This window comes from Alexandromys fortis, unplaced genomic scaffold (genome assembly GCF_014885135.2).
Source record: "Alexandromys fortis isolate MF-2015 unplaced genomic scaffold, M_Fortis_MF-2015_v1.1 scaffold_3, whole genome shotgun sequence".
Taxonomy (NCBI): Eukaryota; Metazoa; Chordata; class Mammalia; order Rodentia; family Cricetidae; genus Alexandromys; species Alexandromys fortis.
Genome location: NW_026067909.1, coordinates 22,004,358 through 22,029,402, shown reverse-complemented (window position 1 = coordinate 22,029,402; position 25,045 = coordinate 22,004,358). Strand labels below are relative to the sequence as shown.

The following is a 25,045-nucleotide window of genomic DNA, read 5'->3' as shown; positions in this document are numbered from 1 at the left end:
AGAGACTGCAGAGAGTGAATTGTGTAGTATGCAATGTGCTTATGCAAATTCTACACATCTAAGGAAAAAAAGTTCTTGTTTCGCATTGAAAAAAAAAGTATATAATATTCTGCAGTTTGAAAAGCTAATTTCAACTACCCTAGAAACCCAATTCCTACCGCAAATAGCATCTGTTTAATCGCTACAGGGACCCTTCCTCAAGTGTGTTTGGAAAGGATGGTAGTAAAACAGTACTCACCCCATCCCAATTAGTGTTTCAAAGGCATGAAATGCTTAGGAGAAGGGAGAGCAGGGAATTGGGGGTGATAGAAGGAGGGAGGGAAGGGATGCGTGATCCAGATCCATCCATCATAGAAATCTAAACTGAAGAGAGTGACATTTAAAACGCTCATTTTCTGGAACATTTGTACAAACATCCCAGTCACCGGTCCCACTGAGCACTCACGCCCTGCGTTCCTGGCACCCCCACAGGCACCACCTCACTCTCTGCGCGGTGGCGGAGGTCCGCAGTGGCTCGGCCGCTCAGGTGAGGGGCCACCCAGTCCCCAGGGCGCACGACGCTGGAGCCCATTCGCTGTAGCCGCTGCTCCGGGAGGGAGGGGGTTGGCCCGGAGGGGAAGGGGCGGGAGACGCCCGGAGAGTGCGGGGGAGGGGGACGCGGGGACGCTACGGGAGTCGGGAGGGGCCTGAGCGCGACGCTGGGAAAGGGGAACGGAGGGCGGGAGCGGCGGGGACGCGCGCTTCGCCTGGGTCGCCGGCGGACGCGCGCAGCAGTCCGAGCCTCAGACGCGCCAGAGCGAGGACCCGCGCAGGGACAGCCGGACTGAGGCAGCTGGAGGCGACAGCTTCTGAAACACGCACGACAGCTGCATTTCGGGGTCTTGGGCAGTAACGCCCCGGCGGGACGGTGGGCGCGGCGCGAAAACGTGAGTAGCCCTGGGTGTGTCTGGCGGTGGCACTGGTGACACTCAGTTCTGGTGGGTGGACGCGGCTGGAGCGGAGCGAGGAGCCGGAGGCTGCCGCGTTGTCACTCGGACGCTGGCCCCTGGGATCAGCCCCGGCTCTTGTGGGAGTCTGGCAGCGTCTGCAGCACGGGCGAAACGGGTCGGCGACTTCGTTTTCCCTTGCCAGCCCTTGACACAGCCGCGGGCGCCCGCTGGAGAAAGGAGACGCGCGCCCGGGGGACTACGCGGCTCGGAGCCGTCAGCTCCGGTGTCGCCGGCGGGCGCCCACAACTCCTTAGGTCCCAGGTCAACTTCTGGCTGGGCACGGGTGCCCCACGGCTTCGCGGAAGCCTCTCCTAGAGGTCTGCCCGTGGACAGATGGGCAGCACACAGCTTTCCGGGCTGGGACAAGGAGGACCCGGAGTGTCACAAGACAGGGTCTCCGAGCGAGGAGCGCCTGAGTCCCGCGGGGCGCGCAGCAGCGTGCGCGCGTTCGTGTCCCCGCGGACACATCTGGGCGTGGGCTTTGTTCAGATGTGCTCACACCTGCGCGAATCGCCGTGCTCAGGGGGCGACACTGACTGCCCTCCTCGACTCTCTCAGCCCTCGAGAGGAATGAGAGGAGAATAGGATAGACATTGGAGACCGCGCGCTGGGGACACTTGCAGGAGGCTTTGTTGGCCTCTAGGTGAGGGCCCTGGCGGTCCCCCGCACCACACCCAGCCTCTGAGGACAGGGGCTTATCAGGGCTGGCCTGCCTTGTTTGAGACGGACTGGAAAGAGCCTCTTTCCTGCCCGGACTCACAGTGCTGGGATCTGACAACAGCTTCGTCTCAGGATGCTGTGCTGAGCACGGAGTGACTGCAGGCGCTGGAGCATCATCTAGCTGAGAGCGCCATCTGCCCGGCACCGCCCCGGGTCCTCCAGGCAGCGCGGGTGGGCGCCGCCGCACGGTGGTTCCCGCGGTGTGCGGGCCAGGACACTCTCGGCCCGCATCTGCCACAGCACGAGGGGGTAGGGGGCGGGAGGAGGGACACGGGATGTCGCAGTAGGCAGAGCCACTGAGTCATTCTCCGAGAAGTGTTCTCTGGTTAGCAGGTGCAGCAGAAGAATTCTCTGGGTCTTCTATAGGGCTGGTGGGCAAGTTATTTTTTTCCTTTTTGCTCCGGGCTACCTCTTCATAATTTGGAGCTGGCTGACAGTCCCTGGGCTCCAGCCAGCACAGAACGGAGGTCACCATGAGCAAGAGTCCCTCTCCTATCTCACTCCTTGCCTCCCTGCCACACACACACACCTGCACCCACAACTCCAGCCCCAGGCTACACCAGTAGGGAAGATATTCTGAGAGGGAAATGCAATTTTTTTCTTCCCTGATCTTGGATGGTTAATAGTCAGAAGTGTGATCTGAAGAGCAGGGACCTTCCTTTACGAGGCTCTAGCAGGAAGCCGTGGAGCAGAGTGTTATGGGGCAGGAAGCCTTGTTTCCGCACGCACCAGGAGCTCCCCCTGGGGTTGTTCTGAGAAGGAACACAGTGGCCACTGAATACAAACCTGATTAATTGGATTCTTCCGAAACTTGTCTTATGCTGGCCATTCTCCGCTGTGACACCTTTAGAGGTGCTGAAACAATTTAGACAAGGGAATTCTTTCTGAATTAATGATTATGGCAGCCAGTGTTTTGGGAGAGCTTCAGGAGTGCTGGAACTATGCACAGACCACAAGCTGTCTCAATCCCCCTAACCACCATGTTTTAAAACAGGAGACTAGGAGACAGTGGCTTAGGTGGGTTAAGTAACTTTCGCAAGATCACATAGGCAGACAGTGGTGGTGTGGGATTGGATTTTTGTCTTGGTGTTTACCCCTCCACGACTTTGAAAGTGTGGTTTTCTGGGGCCTCTCATCAATTTAGAGGAAGTGTGAAGTCCTAGTATTCAACACCAAGAATGCTATGCGTTACCAAGCCATTTAATTCTGACGTCTTCAGACTTTTTGGTAACAAGCAATACTATAATTCAGAAGACAGTATTATGGGATAACCTTTACTCCTGTAATTCCTTTATGTGCTCTTTTTCATTCCTATTGATTTTTAAGTGTGTGTGTGTGTGTGTGTGTGTGTATGTGTTTACGCTATGGCCCACATGCACCACTCAGAGGACAGTTTTCAGAAGAGGTCTTTCCTCCCCACAGTGTTTGGCGGCAGGGTCTCTCATTTCTGCAGCTCTGTTGAGTGCTGACCAATTCTTGCCCTCCCCGCTCACTGCAGACGTCCTGGGCACTGCGTTAGAATTTCTACGTGAGTTCTAGGGATCACCTCACTGGCTTGCATCGAAAGAGCTTGTACTTGCTTAGCCACCTCCCCGGTCCTAAGCCAAACATTTATATCCAACTAAAAGCCCCAATCCTAAATGCCCTTTGTAGATGATTGGACTACGGAAGAGCTATTCCTCAAATTCTATACTGAGTGAAAAGTCTTAGCACAGAAACTTAAGGTGGCCTCCAGTGTCCTAAATATGTGACAATGTGTGGTGCTTTTACCAAGCCCCTCCACATTGCTAGTAGAAAAGAAGACTTCAAAAGAAAGTAATATCGCCCATCCCTGTCATAGCTGTTAGAGTTATTGCAATGACCAGTCAGTTCAAAAGCGGGTTAATTTTTCTTTCACAACCCAGACTCAGGAAAATTCCTAAGTATTTCATATTCTTGGGGGCATGGTGCTATAATAGATGTTAAAACTGTGCGTGACAGCTTGAATTTCAAAAGGAGTGCAACAGGTCTCAGAGAACTCACCTGGTCTTGTATAGCAGGGTAGTGATACGGCCACGGACGGATGGAGCGCAAACACCCTTACACCTCAGTGTTGTTGTTGCAGCATTGACGATAAATAGAAAGGAAGCCGTCTTTGGAAATACTGTTTCATGTGCGGCACACGTGGTGATGATGGCCAGGTGTGAGTGCTTCAGAAGTGTGTGTCAGAAGTGTGTGTCAGAAGTGTGTGGGAATGTACAGACCCAGGCAGTAGACAGTTTTCTTAGGGATCTCTTCATTGATCACTTTTATTAGTATTCTTTTCCTCATGTGAAGGATAGAATGGAATCTGTATGTACTATATCATGAACCTACTTAGGTACTACTTAGTGGAATTTCACAGAGGTTTTCCATAAAGAGATTAGTTTGTTCATTCATTCATTAATAGATTATCCATAGCTATTTACTGAGAGAGTGGCCTCTTGTCCTGGGCACTGGAATGAGAGTGATGAGCGTAGCATTTCTATCATCAATGACCACAGGTTTTACTTTTACAAACCATCAATGCTCAGCTGGTAAACTTGCACAAACTGACACACTGGTGTTGCCGGCACTCAAATCCCGGAACACAGTCTAACACCATCCGTAAATGCCCCCTGGTGACCTCTTCCTGTCATCCTTTTCCTGAAAGGGAGCCACTAAATATCATCATGCTGATGCTCTTACCGTGACAGCGTTAAGTCCCACCCTGAAGCCTCCATCAGCTGCCACTGGAGTCTCATCCTAAGGACCAGTTTCTGTCTGAGAAGGATGACAGCCCAGAACAAATAGGGCTGGGACAGCGCAGCTCTGCTGTGCTTGCCTGCGCTGGGAAGCTTCTTGCCTGTGGCTCTAAGGAGTGTTCAGGTCAGCTTTCAGCTGCCCAGATGGTAGATGAATAGGGAGTGGTTTGCAAGTGACTGACATTTGCAAATGTGTCTGGGATTAGAGCACACATTATATTTGATGATCATCTCATAACATATATAGATAAAAACATCAAGCTGCATGCCTTTAAATACATGCAACTTCTTTTGTCAATTACACTATCATAGATCTGGAGAAAGAAGGACTTTGCCTTTTGATGCCAACAGAGGCCTTTGAGTGTGCTTTCCAGCACCGATCTCAGGGGACTCACAACCATGTAACTTCAGCTCCAGGGGACCCAAAGCCTCTGGCCAGAAGCATTCACATACTGTATGTATGTACACAGAGATACATACATTCACATATCAAAAATAATAAAAAAACTTTTAAAAATAACTTAGATGTTCTTTCTATTTTAAATTTTGTGTTTTCCCATCTGAAGAACCCCTTAACCTTCTTGGCAGGTAAACAAACCTTCCCTGGCAGGTGAGACCTGGGTGCTAAGGGCAAAATTCTAGTGACTTATTTTATTTAGCCCATTGTCTGCTTACAAAACGAAAAGATCAGTTGGCTTCCCCCCCTGCCCCCCCCCAAAGGCCTCTGTTGGCATCAAAAGGCAAAGTCCTTCTTTCTCCAGATCTATGATAGTGTAATTGACAAAAGAAGTTGCATGTATTTAAAGGCATGCAGCTTGATGTTTTTATCTATATATGTTATGAGATGATCATCAAATATAATTGCAGTATTCATCACATCACCTTCTATATTGCCATTTTCTTTCTCATTTTGAAATAAGAACATTTAAGATCTACTGTCATAACAAACTTCAAGAAAATTTCAATAATGCTAGAGTATTATTGACCACAGTCAATTCATTAGCTTTTCATTAGCTATTCAGAAGTTTATGTTCCAACCTAACAAACTTTGTACCCTTTGACCAATGTCTCCATTCCTCACTCATATCTCCACCCCCAATTCATGGAACCACCATTCAACTGCATGCTTCTGAGTTTGATTGACACTTCTTGATTTTTCTTTTTCTGTCTCTTCCTCCTCCTTTTCCCCATCTCCCTTCCTATCCCCCCTTTTAATGATTTATCTTATATGTTTGGATCTTTTGTCCGCATATATGTTTGCATCACATGCATGCAGTTCCCAAAGAAGCTAGAAGAAGGTGCTGAATCCCCTGGAAGTAGAGTTAGTTGGTTGTGAGCTGCCATGTAGATACTGTGACTTAAATCCATGTTTCCTGGAAGAGCAGCCAATGTTCTTTTGAGCCATCACCTTAGGGTTTTTGATACAGGGTCTTGCAATATAGCCTTGTCAGTCTTTGAATTCTCAATATTCCTACATCCACTTTTCAAGTGCTAGAATTACTAGCGTAGACCACCATACCTAGCTACCGAGGTTCCTAATACTAAGAAGGAATACATTATATCAACGCATAATTGATGGTTTTGTTCTCAAAGTGAGAAGCTGGTGGCTGCCGGAAGGAAGAATGTACTAGATTGGGCTTACCTCCATTTTTAGCAACATGAATTTGTTCATAATCAGTTATCTTTCAAAGGAGAGATTAAATCGATACATTTATATAAAATGTAATATTTTTGTTGGATTTCTTTAGACTGTAATAAAGTATGAAGTCTGTTATTGTAACCATCTTAAAATAAATCAGTCAGTGACATTAAGAACTGACACCATAAGGAATCATCATCGCTGTCCGTCTCTAGCGTCTTCATCTTCTCAAACTGAAACTTGGTGTCTATTAAACAGTAACTCCTCTTCTCTTCCGATCTCTGGCAACCATCACCCTACTCTGTCGCTCTGAATCTGACCAAGGATCTCACATGAGCGGAGTCATGTACAGCCTTTTATCACCGGCTTCCTTTACTTTGCACAATGCATTAGGTTTTCCTTCCATCGTACTCATAATTTCATTCTCTGTGCCACGTTTTGTCATTCATCTGTCAGTGAACACCGGGTTACTTTACCTTTTGGCTTCTTGTATGATGCCACGGTGAATGCGGATGCCTAAATGTCTGCTTGAATCATTGTTTTCAGTTGTTTGGGGTATGTACCCAGAAATTAGGTTGCCAGATCACATGACAACTCTTCTAAAATTTATTTTAGGATCACCATACTTTTTGCTGTAACTGTTACATCATCTTACATCCCCACCAACTGTGCGGTGGTTCCAGCCTCTCCACATCTCAACCAACACTTGGGACTTTCTGTTTTCTTGATAAGAGTTGTCATAATGGCTGCAAAATGCTGTCACTTCTGCTTTTAAAACTACAGGGTAAGAACTGGGGAGATGTGTGTGTGGGTAAAACACTTGGCATGGAGGCACGAGGACCTGAGTTCAAATTCTCCAAACCCGTTAAGTGCCGGATGTGGCATACTTTTGAAATCTCAGTGCTCCTACAGAGAGACTGCAGCAGAGATAAGAGGGTCCCTCGGAGCTCATGGCTAGTACAGTGGTGAGAAACAAAGAGACCCTGCCTCAAACAAGATAGAAGGCAAGGACTGAGACAGAAGGTGATCGGTGGCTCCATACATTTAAACACGCATGTGCCATACAACTGTCAACACAAAATAAAGCTCTAAATTAGTATGCCATGTTTTATGAACAAGTCACTCAAAATTTCCCAAATTTTTGGTCCAACCCTTATTAACTAGGAGTTGCACAAACTCCAACAACTATGGCTGACCCCATATCTTGTACAAAGCCTGAAACAGATGCTGTTTGTGTGTGTGTGTGTGTGTGTGATACTCTAACATGAGACAGCATTGTGATTTTGTTTGTCCTTTTGATATTTTAATGTGTTGACTATATGTATGTATGTATATATATGTGTGTGAATATATGTATGTATTTGTGTATATATATGGAGAGATACACATATATATTTATATGTATGTATGTATGTGGTACATTTGTACCAAATGATTTTGTTACAAGAGTAGATTCAATTATTACACTTTTTAATTGCCCCAAAGTGACATCATTATTTTAATTCAGATCCAGAGCACATGTGCCCCAGGACGGGAACAGATAGAAATATCTTCATGCTGAATGTTTCAGGATGTGCTGGAATTGCAAATTACTTCTCTGCACTGGCATTTCTCCTGCCATTGACTCTTCAAAGATGACACAATGACCCTCACCACCAATTGTAATTGCTTAGCTGAGCTAATAAAAAAAAAAGATGTGGTGTCAACTTAATTGACCTATTTTATTGGCCTACAAGATTGGAATTGCAAATTAGAACAAAAATAACAGCATAATGGAGGGTTTCCCTCAAATAATTTAAAAGCTAGTGAGTGTAAGAATTTTGCAGTGTTGATCAGCACAGACTCCTGCGCTGCTCACACTGTAAAGGTCTTACTTGGTTTCAAAGCACCACTAGCAAGTCCTGTCCAGTACTCCGTGTTCCCTTGCTATCTTCTCTATTGCCCTTCATTATTTAATCCACAGGAGAATAATGAGGACAGTTACTATTACACCATTTGATCCTAAAATTCTCCTTATTAAGTGATAACAGAAAATACTGGATACAGACAGCACTTTACAAATGTATATTTGTTTATAATACATTCCACATTTATGAGATGCTTGGTTTGTTGGTTCAAAACCCACTCTAACTAGAAAAGTCTATTCCCAGGGCAGCCCGAGGGAATCCTGTAGGAGGTTCCACTGGGCACTATGCAATGAATTTGATTTATCTTCCTCAAGTGGGTTGAGGGCATTCAAAAAATCCCGTATGTGTGTATTCAGCATACAGCAATCTTTTCTCCGAATTTCAACTTTGAAGCTGGTTCCATGCCACTCTTAGATGCCCTTGGCATTGAATGGTGTGATTTAAACATGCATTTTCCATGAACATTGCAAATGTAGCTTAAACTCTATGAAAGTATCCCCTCTAGGGAGGAGGAAGGGGAGGAAGAAGACTGCTAATTTCCCACTAATTATGCCCAAAGGTACGAATGGACTGTGAAAGACTTTCGTCCTGGAGGGTTTTTGCTTTTTTTTTTTTTTTTTTTTCCTGGTTCTTTGAGGGAGGATGGCTAGCAAGCAAGCAGCCTTCCAAAGCCTGGTGCGCCTTTTCAGTCCCTCACCTCAATGGCGAGCTGAAAGGCCGGCCCTGAACAAAGGAGGCCTGTTTTGCCTGCCCCACTTGCTGGGCTGTTGTCTTGGCCCTTTTCAGCGAAGGAGGGGGGAGCTGGGTCAAAGTTGAAGAACACTGAAAAGGAATTCAAGCTTCATGTCGAAATTTGAATTATAGCTTCAGTTTGAGTTCAGCGTAAATCAGTTTGAATTGAAAATTTTGAATCTCTGGAAGCTGAAGTGACAGATGGTGTTGGAGCTGTCTGCATAGCCCTGCGTGGCATACCCTTCATGTTGAGCGCCCAAGCCAGGCTCTCCGTAAACATCTAGTTAACTGACAAAAGTTTGAACACTGTAGGAAGTGCAGTCTGATGGTGTACAGTGCATTAAGACACTGGGCTGGGTGTATTAAGGGGAGGCCCCTTGTGTCTGGCAGACATTCAGATGCAGTTGTCCCTCTAATTGCATTGCAAATATTCTTTTGATTATTCTGTAACTTTCCCCTCCCTCATCTGGCTGAGTGAAAACAGAAATGCCAAAAATTACGTTACAGGATTTTGGTATTGTTTGCAAAATATTTTTATATATAATAAAGGGAATTTGTCATAAATATTTACTAATTTCTATATAGTATATTTGGGCTTTCTGGCTCTCGTGGGGGCTGATGACTTGTATTTATTCTTGAGGTTATTAATATGACACATGGTTCTTTTCAGTTTGGTAGGTAGCATCCAATTAAAAATGTTCCAATAGAATTGAGCTACAAAATTAAAACAGTTGCTAAGAGGTAGAGTTTGCTAAAGTATAAATAAAATAAAAAACAATTTTTGGCTAATTTAAAACTTCCTTAGTTTAAATAAAATTTAAAAATTGGCTAATTTAAAACTTCCTTAGTTTTCCTTAAAAATAGTACTAGAAAACGAAAAAAATCTCAGTTCTTGGAAACAGAAAAATTGAGAGTTGAGAAGTCAGCACATTTTGTTTTGTTAATTGATTCTTTAAATGATTTGACATGATTTAAATTCTTTAAATGATTTGGTTCTAAGTACTCACTCACATGTGTTTGCATACACACACATACATATACACAGAGAAACACAGAGAAATTTCTGCCTTCCAAGGAATAACATGGAAATAATTTGAACGAACAGTGAAGAGGTAAGTTAGGGAAAAGTTAGGCAAAGGCTAATTTGTTTCAGATTAATTCTTTTAGCTCATATGATAGAATGTGCGCTTCTTACCTTTAAAGCTAAACTGCATTTTAACTCCTGGCATAGGCTTTTAAACCCCATGGCTAGAAGTGTGTGTTTCTAGTAGCACTTGCCATGCTTCAGAATTGCAGTGCCTGGTAGGAGAGATACACCAAAGGCTGCCCGCTCTCCCGGAGCCAGGAGGGATGGATTAAGTGGCAGATAGTGAGGAAGTTCATGGTCTAATTCATTTTCTGGATCTGAGGATGAGAGATTAGAGATGAGGGGCTAGAGAATGTTTGGCTAGAGAGAAGGCTCAGTTGGGCACTGAGTTATGACATCCCAGAGGAGTGTCCCGTGGCAGAAGGAATAAGACTTATGAAAGTAAGGAGCAGAGCAAGAACAGAGCAGTATAAGTCTAATAATACAAAAATCTCAAGGAAAAAAATAATAAAAATAAAAATGCATGGTGATTGTCTGGCTAATAGAGAATAATCTTTATTTCATGTCATCCAATATTGGATATATTTTATGATTGTGAGACTCAGGACATCTAAGAAACTTGAACATCATAAGACAGAAATAATTCATAACATAATCTATAAAACACAATATAGCAATATATTTTCATTGTAAAGAAATTGAGAGTTTCCTAAGGAGTGACACCTAATGTTATCTCGGTCTTTATACTTTATGGTACGCTTTAGCAGTTAAATTCTTGCTCAGGTCTGCTCTTCTTTCTAGCCATTTTGTTTCTTTATGTGCTAGTGGTCACCTTGAGGAAGCTAGATCGTTATTCATTTCTAATAGTGTTCTTTCCTTTGCATAGAATTATATGGCTCAGCTCCTAAAATACATCAATCCAGGGTGGGTTTTTTTTTTGTTGGTTTTTTGTTTGTTTGTTTTTTGAGACAGGGTTTCTCTGTAAACTTTGGAGCCTGGAACTAGCTCTTGTAAATCAGGCTAGTCTTAAACTCACAGAGATCCACCTGCCACTGCCTCCTGAGATTAAAGGTATGCACCACCACTGCCCGGCTCCAGCATGCTTTTTTTAGTTGTGTGTAAGGAGAGAATGCATTTATTCAGTCTACTGAAGGAGTGTAGCACACAGATACATAGGGAAACTTCATCAAATGAGGTTAAGTCAATGAGGAGGGAGACAAGTGGAAATGAAAAATATCTCAATTACACGGAAATGGGTATTTGCTCTATATCACATTGAGAGACCAGGTTCCACATGTCAAAGAGAAAAGGATAACGAAGTAGTTGTCCAGATCCATTGAGTCTTGCTCATAATAGCATCTTACCTGCATTCCCTGGGTATCTGACTGAGGAAGCCCTGTTCCCACTCTGTTCTCTTAGGAGCCTTAGCTGCTTTTGTCTTTGAATGTGTATGCAAGAGTCCCATATTTGGTGAACAGCTGAATGCATGGATATGGAAAAATGTTGGACCATTGAAGGAGCATTTTGTGGAGAGAATTGGGTGAGATTTTTATGCTTCACCCTGGTTTGAAGACATAACTATGTCTAGACCATGGGGAATCAAACATTCGTAATTGCATGCCTGTAAATTTTGTAGATTGTGGTTTGCTTTATGCTTCTAAATCGGGCACTTGAGCTGGCAGATGAAATGCTTCAGTGGCGAAGGCTGCTATTTCTTAAATCATTCTAAGTCAGTGTTAAATGTTATCTTTGTGACCTCAAGGACCTCCACTATAATTTTCTACCTTCGTGCACCCACAATAGTTCTGGATTTACACAAGGCTTTCCTTTCCCCCACTTTCTAAAGCTGTGACATGCCCTTTCCCTGGGGGGATGTATGGATGGCAGCAAGCTCATCGAGTGAAGCGTTTTCTGAGATTGCTTTCTGCCACATGAATTTGTAGAAACTGGAATCAAGGTGCACAGGACAGAAAGAAGTAAGAAAGCCTGCTGCAGCTTTAAAACCAGGGCTTTGTTCCCACTTTGTGTGGCCTCTCCATCCTTGTACATACTGTTTGTGTCATATTCTGAGATGTGAGTTGAGTTCCTGCAGGTCCTTTCCTGTCTAGTTGTGAGCTATAGGGGTTGGGCTCAAGGCATGGCTGCCATGTTGAGAGGTTATTCCAGTTATATATATGACATCCTTAGTTAATGCAGGTTTGAGAAGCATTAGTTCAGTCACCGTTGATCTAGAAACTTCATTTTGCTCAGTGTTTTTCTTTCTGAAAGAATGTTATTGAGAGATTAGAACCCCACCCCAGCTCAAAGAGTGCATATAACTATCCCCAATGGACAGTTGAAAACAAAAGTGCAGATAGTACAATGACGTAGATGCCAGTTGTTTGATCCGCCATTGCATTCTGGCGAATTGGCCTCGGGTATATACGCATATCCTACATCTTTAGTGATATCTGCGTGTGGTGGTTTGAATGTATTTGGCCCCCATACTCTGAAAGGGAGTGGCACTATTAGGAGGTGTGGCTTTGTTGGAGTAGGTATGGCCTTGTTAGAGGAAGTGTGTCACTGTGGTGGCGGATTTTGAGCTTTCTTACATTCAGAATGCTACCCAGTGAGTCAGTTGATTTCCTGCTTCCCGCCAGATGCAGCAGTCAGCTCCAGCACCACCTTAGCCTGCTTGCAGCCATACTCCCTGCCATGACAGTAATGGACTGAACCTCTGAAACTGTAAACGAGCCCCCTCAATTGAGTGTTTTCTTTATAAGAGATAAGAGTTGCTGTTGCCATGGTGTCTCTTCACAACCATAAAAACCCGAACTACCTTGTCTACCTGATTTTTCAGTCAATGAAGTGGTCCCGTGCTGCAGTTCCGTAGACTGGACCCTTTATCAATGATGTAAAATTAGAACTGTTGAAGATACATTATATTCCTAATTTCCAACAAATGGAGATAGTGTGTGTGTGTGTGTGCGTGCGTGTGTGTGTGTGTGTAAGATTGAATTAATGTGATACAATAAGGCAAAAGTTCAACAAATACTTTCCATCAGTTGTAGTCAGTGTTGGTGATAGGCATTTGAGCTCTAATTGAGTTTGTTTCGAACCATAGTCACATTCGTATTTTTAAAGGAGATAGTAATTGGTTTTTGTATGTCAGCCATGGGTAGCTGGTGACCTTACAAACCAATAAAGTATAAAACCCATTAAATGTATTTGTCTTACAAGTGGCATATGCTTAGACATTTGATACAAATTTGCAGAGGCTTGTGGGGAGGTAGGGTGGTCTCATTGTCACGCGTTTCGTTGAGCTGATCCAGGAGCTCATTTTGAAGTATGGCTGTCTTCATTTCTCACCTGTTTTCAGCCTCCCTTTAATATGCAAAACAGCATTTTGAAAGGTACACACTGATTGGGTGAGTTTTTACAGCCCTAGACAGGGGTAGAGTGCAGGTGGAAGTTTGTGTCTGAAAACCATGGTCTTGGTGTGAACTCTTCAGCATTTAAACATTTGGCTTGAACAAAACTTGTAAGGATTGCTTCTAGGGTTTACAGATTTAAGAATTTTATTTAAGAACTTTATTTGCAAATGTACAAATATGGGCCAGTAGGTTTACTCTGTGCTCTTACAAGTTTTTGGATCTATTATAGTCTTTGAAATTATTGGTCCACAGTTGTTATATTAAACTCATATTTTAAAGTTTTATAAACTAGACCACTTCAGTTATTTTCAATTTGAAACAAGTAGACTTCACCTTGGGCAACCAGTTACTGCTAAGGAGATTAGAAATGAGCTCTGTCGTGGGTACATCTACTTGCTCCGGCCTTATTCTAAGGGTGGCTTGAATCCTTCTCACTCTCTTGTCTCCACTATTCAGTTAGGAGCAGGGCCAGTTATGAATATGCATGTGTCAACACACCTGTGACCAACAGGCCTCCCATCAAGGAATAGCTGAGTATCGGTTACTCTAGAAACACATGACTCCTAGCAGCTGCTGTCTGTGGCCCACAGGATGCCCTGGTCTACATGACAGCTGCACATCATATACTGTGGCCACACTACTTCAGCCACTTCCATGGTCAGGATATCTAAGGGGGTGGGGAGCACAAGGGAGTCTACCAATCCTATGGTATTATTAGTTCACTGGCAATATGATTCAGAAGTCACACACACACACACACACACACAATAACACATATGTATGTGAAATAACATACACACATATTAGAACAAGGGTTCCTGTGGTTTTGACAACTTATTACTATGAATACATAGTAATAATCACAGACCTATTTTACTTTGCCATAGGAGCACCTTCTTTCTATGAAGTCTCATTTAATCTTCACCAAACCAAACTGTGACAGAAGTTGGCAATTATTTTTTTTTTCATAAAGGGACAGATAATTAATGTGGTAGGCTTTACAGGCCATGGACTCTCTCCAGAAGTAGACATAGATGGTATGCAAATGAGCGAGCATGGGCATGCTCCCATAAAACTTTCTTTACACAATTGGAACTGGGTCAGGTTTGGCCCATGGGTCCTGGTTGGCCTACTCTTACTTTACGCTGTTATGCCTGTTTTATAGATGAGGCAACAGGCTTAAAGAGGCTTAAAACTGGTTATAACTAGCGTAGCTGCTGGTGTTTCTCTATGCATTTAACCTTTTCCTTTAGCCTCAGTTCCTGCATGCTACTGAGGTCTATAACGAGGTGGCCTCTGTATTTGTGAGTTACAGTGAATGAGTCAAACTCTAAAGGGAAATGTGTAATAAGCAGTGTCAGCCAGTATCCACAAGATGCTGTGTAAGTGAATGTTGGTAGCCTATTTTTGCACATTCGTGTGAAGTGTCTGCGTTCTTGCCTGTTTGAGTAATGATTTTAGGATCCCCTATTCTGCTATTCCTGCTATTGTAGTCAATAGGCTTGCTAGAAGAAAATGTCCCAAAGTTTTAAAAAAATAGGTAAAATTTTGTCCTTCAAGTGCACTCACATATAGGTGGGGCCATGTCTTCTACAATGTGATATACCTTGCGTACTAGAAGGAAGATGCTTGTTTTCACTAAAGAACATCCCACAGAAGAGTTGTTATTCCATTTCATATAAAACCCTTGAAAGGATTCCAAATTGCTCCCTTCTTCCTAGGATGGAAATGGCCTTTTGTGTTTATTTCCATGGTAACCGGTGAGTTTCGGCTTTAGAATAACAGACCTTACCTGATAAGCTTCCAGCTGACCTTCTTGTGCATCCCCGCAAGGGGATTAATAGTGCTTCCTGGTGCCAAAACGGCACCTGAAGCAGAATGGCAATGGCCCACGGTGTTCTTTTCATTTTACTTTAAATTAAATTATCCTTATATAGCAAGTTCTTTAAAGACTGAAGGTCCTGAGAAGGTGCCAAAATTATGAAGACTTCAGAATCTTCAGAATCAAATACACTTCAGAGATGTTCCTGGAATAATACAAGGTGCACCAGAGCTCAGCCTTCATGGCTGTGGGGTGAAGGGCGCTGGAGAAGTGTGCAGCTGGCAAATGGGGGCTTCAGGTTGCCTCGGAGCTTTTCAGACTGTGAGAGGAACTCCAAATGGAGCCACTCCCTGAGAGAGAAACCAGAGAGGGGAAACTCTTGTGCAAAGGTAACTCTATTCTCTTTGGAGAGCTGAAGTCTGTGAACACAATTGAACTTCTCTATTCATTACCTTGAAAGCCCACAGTGGAATAAAACCCAGCCAGTGGGAAAGTTGGCCGCTGTGCTCCCGAGACGTGATTTCTGTAAATTAATTGCTAACAAATTATTAAGAGTATGGATGATGAATTTAATGACTCTCCTCCCCCTGTTGGGTAAATTTCTAGAAAACATAGTTTTAGGTTATAGTGTGTTGAAGTCAAATGTATCCTAGAAGGGAATAATAGCATATCACATTTTTCATGGTGTATTTTATAGCTTTATGTGATATAAAATCCAGTCATGGTAAGTATAAAATTAGTGCTTTTTTGAAAAATAAGATTATATTTTTCCAGGTGTGTGGAGCAGTATTTTAAGATACCCCCTAAGGTTTTTGACCCCACGTTTTCTTGCACTGTGCTGGTAGGGCCTGTGAAAAGAAAGAGATATTAATTAATACATAATTAGGTTACATTATATGGCAGACTTGAAGAGGGTTTGGAGAAGTAATAAAAATTCCTAGGCAATTATGATCTAATAGAATGGGAGATTAGATTACTCTAGGTAGGCCTGGCCTCATTGGGTATAAGCCTTATTAAAATGCTGCTGCAGGAGACTCCCTCTCACCAGCTCTGAGGAAGACAATATTTTTATTGTGAATTCCTAGTGAAGAAGCAAGGTCTTCGTCCTTAACTTGCAAGGAGCTGGTTGCTGCCAACAGCCTAGAGGAGCTGAAGACACCCTGAGCTGTAGGTGAGGAAGCCACCTGACCACCCTCTTGCTAGCAACCTCTTAGAGCCCGCTGTAGCCATGCCTCCTCTTCTGGCCCAAGAAGCTATGAAATACTGACTGTGTATTATTTTCAACCTCTAAAAATGGTACAGTGTGTTATAATAGCAATGGAAAACTAACGAAGCCAGTATCACCACAATACACATTTGAAAGTTTTCATTATCTCCTCAGAATTTCCCCACGGCCATTTTCAATTACCCGAGGCATTAGTTTCTTTCTCTGTATATTTCCATTTTTTTTCCTGGATATTTTATATGAGTGGACTAATGCAATATATCTTTTGTGTCTGCCTTCTTTTAGATAGCCTTAAAAATGTTCTACTATTATTATTGCATACGCATATATCTGAACGACTGGGCAATGTCACAGTGTGTGAGTGGAGGTCAGGGACAACTTTGTGGAGCTGGTTCTCTTCTACTACCTTTACGTGGGTTCTGAGGCTCAAACTTAGGCCACCAGGCTTGCAAGGCAAGTGCTTATCTGCTGGGCCATCTCTCTGGACCAAGTTAGCATGTTTTAAGGCATCTCAATGAATCAGTAGTCCACTGTATAAGATACCATACTGCAATTACATGTTCATCATTGAATCAACATTTGTATGGTTTGAAATTCAGGATTCTGATGACTAATGATGTTGCAAACAGTGCATTCAGATTTTTGTGTGTATCTATGTTTTAATTTTCATGGGTAGATATTTGATAACAGAGTTGATAGGGCGATGGCAGAGTTATGATTAACTTTCAAGATGTTGCCAAATTGTCTAATGTAGCTACAGCGTTTGATTCTCTCACCAGCATTGAGTGAGGTTTCCAGTTTCCTAACATTCCTGTCACACTTATTATTCCCTGTCTTTTTATTGTGAACATTTTTAGAGAGTACATAGTAATATTTCATTGTGGTTTTGCCTGTATTTCACTACTGGCTAATGTTCTCATTTTCATGTAGCTATTGATAGAGCTTCTTTGCAGAAATGTCTATAAGATTTTTTAATTAAAATAATTTGTATTATTGAGTGATTTAAACATATATTTAAGACTTCAAGATTAAGACTTTTTTAGACTGCCAGCCCCCAAATCATGACACAGATTTATTATTAATTATGAATTCTTGGCCCTAGCTTAGTCTTCCTTCGATGCCATTTTTTCTTACTCACTCTTCTCTCTGTTCTTTAGCTTGAGTAATTTCTATTGACCTACTTTCCAGTTTGCTGATTCCATACTCTGCAGCATACCATTTGCAATGGGTATGTTGGGTAAAATTTTTATTTCAGACATTGAACTTTTTAATGGAAATTTAATAGTCCTATAATGATAGGTGATGCGATATCTTGAAATCCTGATTAGAATATGCCTATCAAAATTCCCCATTTGATTCCTTTGAATACCATAATTTAAATTCCCTTATTATCTGATTAGTTGCTAATCTGCTTTTCTTTAATGTTTATGCGTGGTTTCCTTTAGTTTCTGTACATAATTTTGACACCTGCATAGATATCCTTGTTTGCAAAGTTCAGCAGTGAGTATCATGCAAGGTCATTTTCTCTGGATAGTTTCCCCCTCAGTTTTTAAAACACGTTTCATTTTCTATTGCTTGTTTTATAATTACTTCTATTCTAAAACCAGTGATTTAGGTAAGCAGTTGTTGCCTTAAATTTAGTGTAACTCCCTTCACCAGGGACTTGTAGCTGTTATTTTTGATTAACAAGGTGTTGGTATGAAATCTGTGACATGCTTCCCTCAAAATATATGATTGAGTGTTGTTTCTTTTTATTTTGTTTGCCTTTTTATTTATCTTTTTATTTACAATTTTTTAAATTAATTTATTTATTTACAAAATTTTAATCCTGCTCCCATGTTTAATTCTGTATTTGCATTGTCTAATAATCAGCCATGAATCTTCTAGAAGTTATGTTCAAATGCTTAACGAAGTTGTCCTTCTCTGCTGAGTGTAAGGAATGCATTGATAGTGAAAGCCATTTTCAAAACTCACCCCAGCTCTTGTGTCTACTGTATGTGTGTGTACATTTTTTTCCCCTTTCGAGAGAGGGTTTCTCTGTAGCTTTGGAGCCTGTCCTGGAATTATCTCTTGTAGATCAGACTGGTCTCGAACTCACAGAGATCCACCTGCCTCTGCCTCCCGAGTGCTGGGATTAAAGGTGTGTGCCACCACCGCCAGACTCTGTGTGTATATTTGTACACACTGGCAAACACGCACACCACACACACACACACACACACACACACACACACACCCAATCACTCTTGATTGACTCTGACTGTCTGCATGACTTGGGATCCTTCAGTCTCTACGATGTATTTGTGTAGTGTTTGTTAACTCAGGAATCACGGAGAACTTTTTCTGACTTACTGATATCTGGGTCACCTACTAGATCTCTGTTAATTGTTGACTCATCCACTAGCAATTTTTTTTTGTCCCAAACAGAATCCCATCCACAGTGTATGCAAAACACTGTCATTCCTGTTTGCTTTCTAATGAAAACATCTACGTTATCTGTGAGTGCCCTAACCAAGTGCTCCCCCACTCCCGGCCCCCTACACAGTGCAGTGAAGCAACTGTTTTTATGATGTGGTGTGTTTGACTCAGATGAACAGCAGACCATGCTGGAGGGTAGGGATGGGTGGGAACAGAAGCGGAGGTAGTCAACAACGTCTCGTGGACTGTTTCTGACCCTGAATTTGGTGGCTATGAACATGTGCTTCTCAGCTTGTCGAGTGCATTTGGTTAATGTGCAGAGCTGAAACGGTTTTGTCTCCGGTTTTGTCCTGGTTTATAGTTGACTTTTAGGAATTCAAAACCTCCTCACTGCTTTACCTGAAGTCCTTCTCATCATCCCCACCTCTCCCCTTCCCACTGTGCATTCATGAAGACCCACTGATCAGGATGAGTGAGCCCCCAAATAAATGTGAAATACATTTTTGTGTATTTCAGATGTCTGAAGGCTATATGTGTTTCTCAGATCGATCTGCTGTTGTAGGTGTGACAGATGCAGAAAAGAGAAGGGGATTTTGAGAGTAGTATTCTACCCAATCGCTACTGTTTGCCGTGACTTCTATTTCCTCATGTGATTTGTTTAACTTCTAGAAGCCTCAGTTTCTTCAGTAGTAAAATAGGGATTGGAAGGATTAAGTAAGAAATAAAAATATGTAGAGCAAGACTGGTATATAAGCAAAGTCCCCCAAAATGTCAGTTCTGACGTAGGTGTGTCAAGTAATGGATAACCATTGACTTCTATAGATTTTTTTTATTCAAAGATGAGGCAGAGACTTTAGTATGTATTTTTTCTAATAATTAAAATAAAAAAACTACTAGGAGAAAGGTTAAATAAATAAATATGAAGTCACCAGAAGAAGTGAAAGCTGTGAGAGACATTGGAGGCGGCTGAATAAGGTACTATAGACACACTAACGAGGGCATTAGATTGTGAGGGAAGAAGCAATCCCGACAAGAGAGGCCAGTAACAAATGGAAGGATTCTTAGCCCCACCTAGAATAGAGGGATGCTGGCTACAGGGGCTATGTATTATGTCCTTACCACCCCAACAGCCTTTCCCAGTTTTCTGCTAATGGCAGTTGCTCTGGCTTTAGCTCTAGAAGGTAGCTTTTGCTCTGAACTATCAGAGACCGGAATGGATCCCCAGGCACAGGCTGTCAACATAGTTCTTGCCTATGCTGATACTCACATGAGACCCAGGAATGTGGAGTGACATTGTATTCCCAGGTCAGCTCTGTTATTCTGTACGCCTTCTGCTAATTCTGTACTCCTCCCCCCAAATATTTTTTTTTATCATGAAAGGACTGACATGTAGATCATGCACGCACAGATATTCTCAATTTTGCAATGACAGCTAAGTTCCCAAGAGACTCAGTGACTTGCCTAAGATCACAGAGCAATTATGTGGTAGAGCCATCATTCATGTCGGAATGGTTTGCCAAAGGAGCAGCCTAGCTGCTTGGATTTTCAGGAGGGTGATCAGCAGACCCAAGCGCAGGCTATGATGCCGAGTAACAAGTTTCACATTCTGTATGAGCATTCCTCTCACAGCATACCTACTTATTCAAGAAAGGACTAACAAATTCAAGAACAATTTTCAACCAGCATCAGAAGAGAGATTCAGAAAAAGTGGTGCTAAATAGGCTGCCTATTTTTATGGACAGAGTAATTTAGAAAATACCTATAGTATCGCTTGATACCCAGACTAGAAAGTCAGCAAGCATGCTTGACTGAGGTCTGTCTGAGGGCAGCGCTATGAAACCTCCCAGAGTCTGAGAACTGCAGAGCAACGATTAAGTGCTAAAACAAAGCCACCAGGTAACCTCCTCCAAGTAATAAATGACATCTACCACACCAGGAGCCCCTTTCCCAAATAACCTTCTCTATCTCACACATGAGAAGCAGCCCTGGAGATCATTAGCAGACACATGCATCGCTTAAAGACAGGTTGTGTTCCATCAGGTTCGTTGGTGGCGATTTTGCTGTGCAAGCATCATAGATTGAGTAACACAGACCTTGATGGTGTAGATCTGTGCCTCCATGTGGCCTCTTGATGCACTCAGTAGACACAGAGAACATAAGATGCAGGAGGCCACTGCATGAGTAGCAGTGTGATGTTTTACAACAAGTTTTACTTGTAAAAAGCAAGTGTCTACTCCGAAGTAAAGATAAAGTTTGTGCAACTCATAGGCCGGTGGCACAATTATTTCTCATCAAGTATCGCATATTATACAGAACTGTATGTGTCATCCTGTCAGGGCAATGGGCTTGTTTACATGCATTCCCACATCCTCTCGAGTAGAGCCTTGGGCTGACAGCCTTATGATGGCCATGTTGTCACCACACAATAGGGATTTTTCAGCACTATTGTAATCTCATAGGACCACCATCATATCTGCCACCTACTGGATGAAGCATTGTTGCTTCAGACAAATCTTTCCTGATTGCTACAGATCCTGGGCTAGGCAGTGGGTGGCTATAGGATTCTGCTGTGCTTCTACTTGGGTCTGACTCTTGAGTAAAAGACAAAGAGTGAAAGTCAAGGAAATGTGGCGTCTGATTCTCAAACGTGACTGTGTACCTGATTCACTTGGTTATCTTATCAGGATTCTGAAGATTCAACTCTAGTGTATATCAATGGTGATAATAGTGATAAAACTGTTACTCTACATTTCTAGTAAATAAATACCCAAGTGAAGACAATGCTGCTGGTGCTCAGACACATCAGGAATGTAGGACTCTGGACCTCTCTGCATTTGGGGTTCTCAAAGCCTGGTGCGTACATCCAGGACTTGTGTAGCTCATCTAAAAACTGACAGCTGCTCATCTGTATACCTATTGCTTAAAGATGGAGATGGGAGGTAGCTGTGGGCGGGATCCAGTGGAGACCCCAATCATGGAGATTGGGGAAAGCGAGGAACACAGGCTGGAAAGCTTCCACTTTTAGCTGGAATTCTATATTCAGAAGCATAATAGCCACAGGGTGCTGAACTGAGCTAGAGCTGGAAAAAAAAAGGCAGACTCCCCTGGCAATCTTGCTTTAGCTTGTGGGCACCCCAGGGAAGGTTTGGGGATTATTTTATCCTGGGATGTACACACAATATAAACAGACCCTAGCTTTCCCTTTTCTGCCCTTTTTTTTTTTTAAAAAAAAATCTGTTATGATCGTCGCCTAAGGGAACACTTCTATTACATTTTTAATGTGAATACTGGATGCTCACAACGTGTGTGGACAAATTTTCAACAGGCTTGTTCTGCTGGCTGTGATAACTAAGAATCCTTTTTCTAAGCACTTGATGTAAAGATGTGTCTTACCTAGAACTCACTGTTGATAGAAATGGGTACTCCTGTTCTGTCAGTCCCTCAAATAAGAATAGATGCATTTCAGCATTGGGATGCTGAGGCAGGAGAGTGCAAGTTTCAGGCCAACACTCACTACATAGGGAGGGCCTGGCTCACTAAACAAACAGACAACAAACAAACAAGTTCACTGGTATCTTTCGTCATACGGATTCCATGGTCTCTGAAGATCCAGTGGAAGTAGCCAGTGCTTGCCATGAGTTGCATTTTTTTGCCATCAAACTTGAAAGATCAACAACATTGACTGTTGGAGGAAGGCCACTTGTTGGTTCCCAGCCAACTGGTTAGCTTAGACCCGAAACAATCACACAGAAACTGTATTAATTAAATCACTGCTTGGCCCATTAGCTCTAACTTCTTATTGGCTATCTCTTACATCTTAATTTAACCCATTTGTATTAATCTATGTATCACCACATCTATGTATCGTGGCCTACCAGTAAAGTTTCAGCACGTCTTTCTCCGGCGGTTAATCCATGGCATCTCCTGACTCTGCCCTTCTTTCTCCCAGAATTCAGTCTGATCCTCCCTGCCTCCCTAAGTTCTGCCCAATCAACAGGCCAAGGCAATTTCCTTATTCATTAATGATAATCACAGCACACAGAAGGGACTCCCACATCATTTATTAATTTGTATATTGCCACGTGGCTGTGGCTTATCAGATAAAGTTCCCAGCGTTTGTCTCTGGCGGCTCCATGGCTTCTCTGTGACTCCACACTCTTTCTCCCAGCATACAGCCTAGCTTTTCCTGCCTAGTTCTGTTCTGCCCTTGCCACAGGCTCAAAGCAGTTCTTTATTCATTAACCAATAAAAGCAACACATAGACAGAAGGACCTCCCACATCAATTAGTCTTTTCCTATATTATTTTTAAATTCTTATAGTAAGGTGGACATAGTATATAGAGGAAACAGACCCATAACCGAGATGGTAATTGCTCCGTCAGGATAGCCCATACACAATAGTGGCCAGAGAAATTCAGCAAATGACACAAGTGGCTGCCCATCACAATTCTGCAAACATTTCCTTATCATCACTTTCTCTTGCCATTCTCCTTCCCTTTCTAGTTACAAAACTAATGTTTTTCTGCAAAACTAACCTTCCAGCTTATCTGTCGTCTGAGATAAAGAAGTGCCAGGTGCTTAAACCAGTATACTCTTGAAAGCCATGTCACCTTGGCCTCCACCTCTTGGTTTGGGTAACGTGACCTTAAATGAATTGTTAAAGCTAACTTTTGGCAGTTTTGCCTTGCCCTGCTTTGGCCTGTGGTCTTTCTTCCTTTGATTCTGTGAGTTTAATGCTGCCCTTGTCTTCTGCACTTTTCGACAGGAATCATGAGTCATGATCAAAATGAAAGACAGAAGTCAATTGTTGAAAAGTTGCTACAGCCTTTGACCATGGTGTCACATGAGGCCTGAATTGCCCAAATGCAACATGTGTGCAGCAACAGGGTGCTGATGTTGGCATCCTAGTCAGAGCCAGTGGCAGAGGAAGTAGCATAATTGTGTGGAGAGAGCAGTGGGTGAAGAGTCAGCAGGCTTTGCCTGGAATTGAGTCTGCCATGAAACAACATGACCTCAGCCGAGTCAAGCTCTCTGAGCTTTGTTCTTCTTCCTGACATAAACTGTGCTGAGCCTTCTTAGGATTGTTATCAAGAGCAAATGAGATAAAAAGCCAGGGCCCCTTGAAATATGAAAGACTGGAGCAAATATTAATAGTTTCTTTATTCACTCAGCAAGTTTGTACACTCCAGACACAAGTGATTCCTATCAGCCTACTAGGAGACATTGAGGTGACCCATGAGCTGAATCTCATGAGTTCTTATGAATCTCACGAGAGGTGAAGCTATGAGCAAATCTTTACAGAGCGGGCAGGGGGGACTTAAAATTTTAACAGCTCAATATTTTGAGAACAGAAATGACTGTGGCTGCCTATGTCAAGGGAAATAATTAAAACCGTCTTAACATCGTCTTTGACCCAGTGTTTTGAAGAGAGTAGCTGACCATACTGAAATATACTCAGAGGCATAGAGTTGTGAACGTATTTGACATTTTTGATTGGAATTATTGCCTGTGTCCCCTTTTGTGGAGGCATTATGTAGGTTAAAGCTCACTGTTGTGAATCCCACACATGGAAAGCTGACCCATTCTTCCCCACAGGCCAGGTTTGCTTCAGTTCAGGCCATCCCTTAGGTCACAACTCTTTAAGGAATGCCCAGCTCCTTCCTTTTCCCCATGATTCATGTCTAATTTGTCTGGCACCCAAACATCCAGAACCTGACCACCCTCAACACCATCAGCCATTTGTTCTGGATCAAACCATTTGCACTCCACGACTTACTACCAGAGCTGATTTTGATTGCCTTCCATCCTTGCTACGTCGTCTTATTTTCAATCTAGCAAGCTGGATCCTTCAAATGTAAAATTCAGAGCTTGTCACTCTTAACTGCATAGCACAGCAATCACCACCTCTCAAACTATTGTAAAATTTTTACTAACAAAGAAAAGCGGTGTCCCTGTAGTGCACTGCAGTATGGGACCCTGCTTGCCCATCTAGCCTTGTCTTTCCCATGTTACTCAGACTTGACCACACTCGGCCTTGCTCTTCCCATGGGCTTTGTGTTGGCCATGTGCTGACTGGGACCCCCTTTTCAGCTCTACACATCTACTTGGTCATTGTTTCCCTTTCTTTCTTCAGATGACACTTTTCAATGAGACTTAACCTGGTCATCTTACTTAAATCACTATTCTGTACCTCTTTCTCCTGGTTCCATTTAATTTACTATATGGTTTTTTGTTTGTTTGTTTTTACTTGTTTGTTTTTCAGTTTCCCATACTACTTGCTACCTTTTAAATGCTGCATAATTTTCTTATTTAGTTTGGTTTCTACCCTCCC

At 42.8% G+C, this 25,045-nt stretch overlaps 1 protein-coding gene across 16 annotated transcripts in view; it reads left to right on the top strand.

Annotated features, from left to right (window-relative positions):
* The first annotated feature begins 724 nt into the window (after positions 1 to 724).
* The window catches only part of Nrcam (neuronal cell adhesion molecule), a 252,306-nt gene continuing 227,985 nt past the window's right edge, over positions 725 to 25,045 (top strand). For 9 of the 16 annotated variants that reach the window (XR_007590848.1, XM_050137361.1, XM_050137359.1 and 6 more), the window contains exon 1: positions 725 to 926. The gene's annotated coding sequence lies outside the window, so the exon portion shown is untranslated. The remainder of the gene's footprint in view (positions 927 to 25,045) is intronic. The other 7 variants (XM_050137365.1, XM_050137363.1, XM_050137373.1 and 4 more) reach the window with 2 other exon arrangements.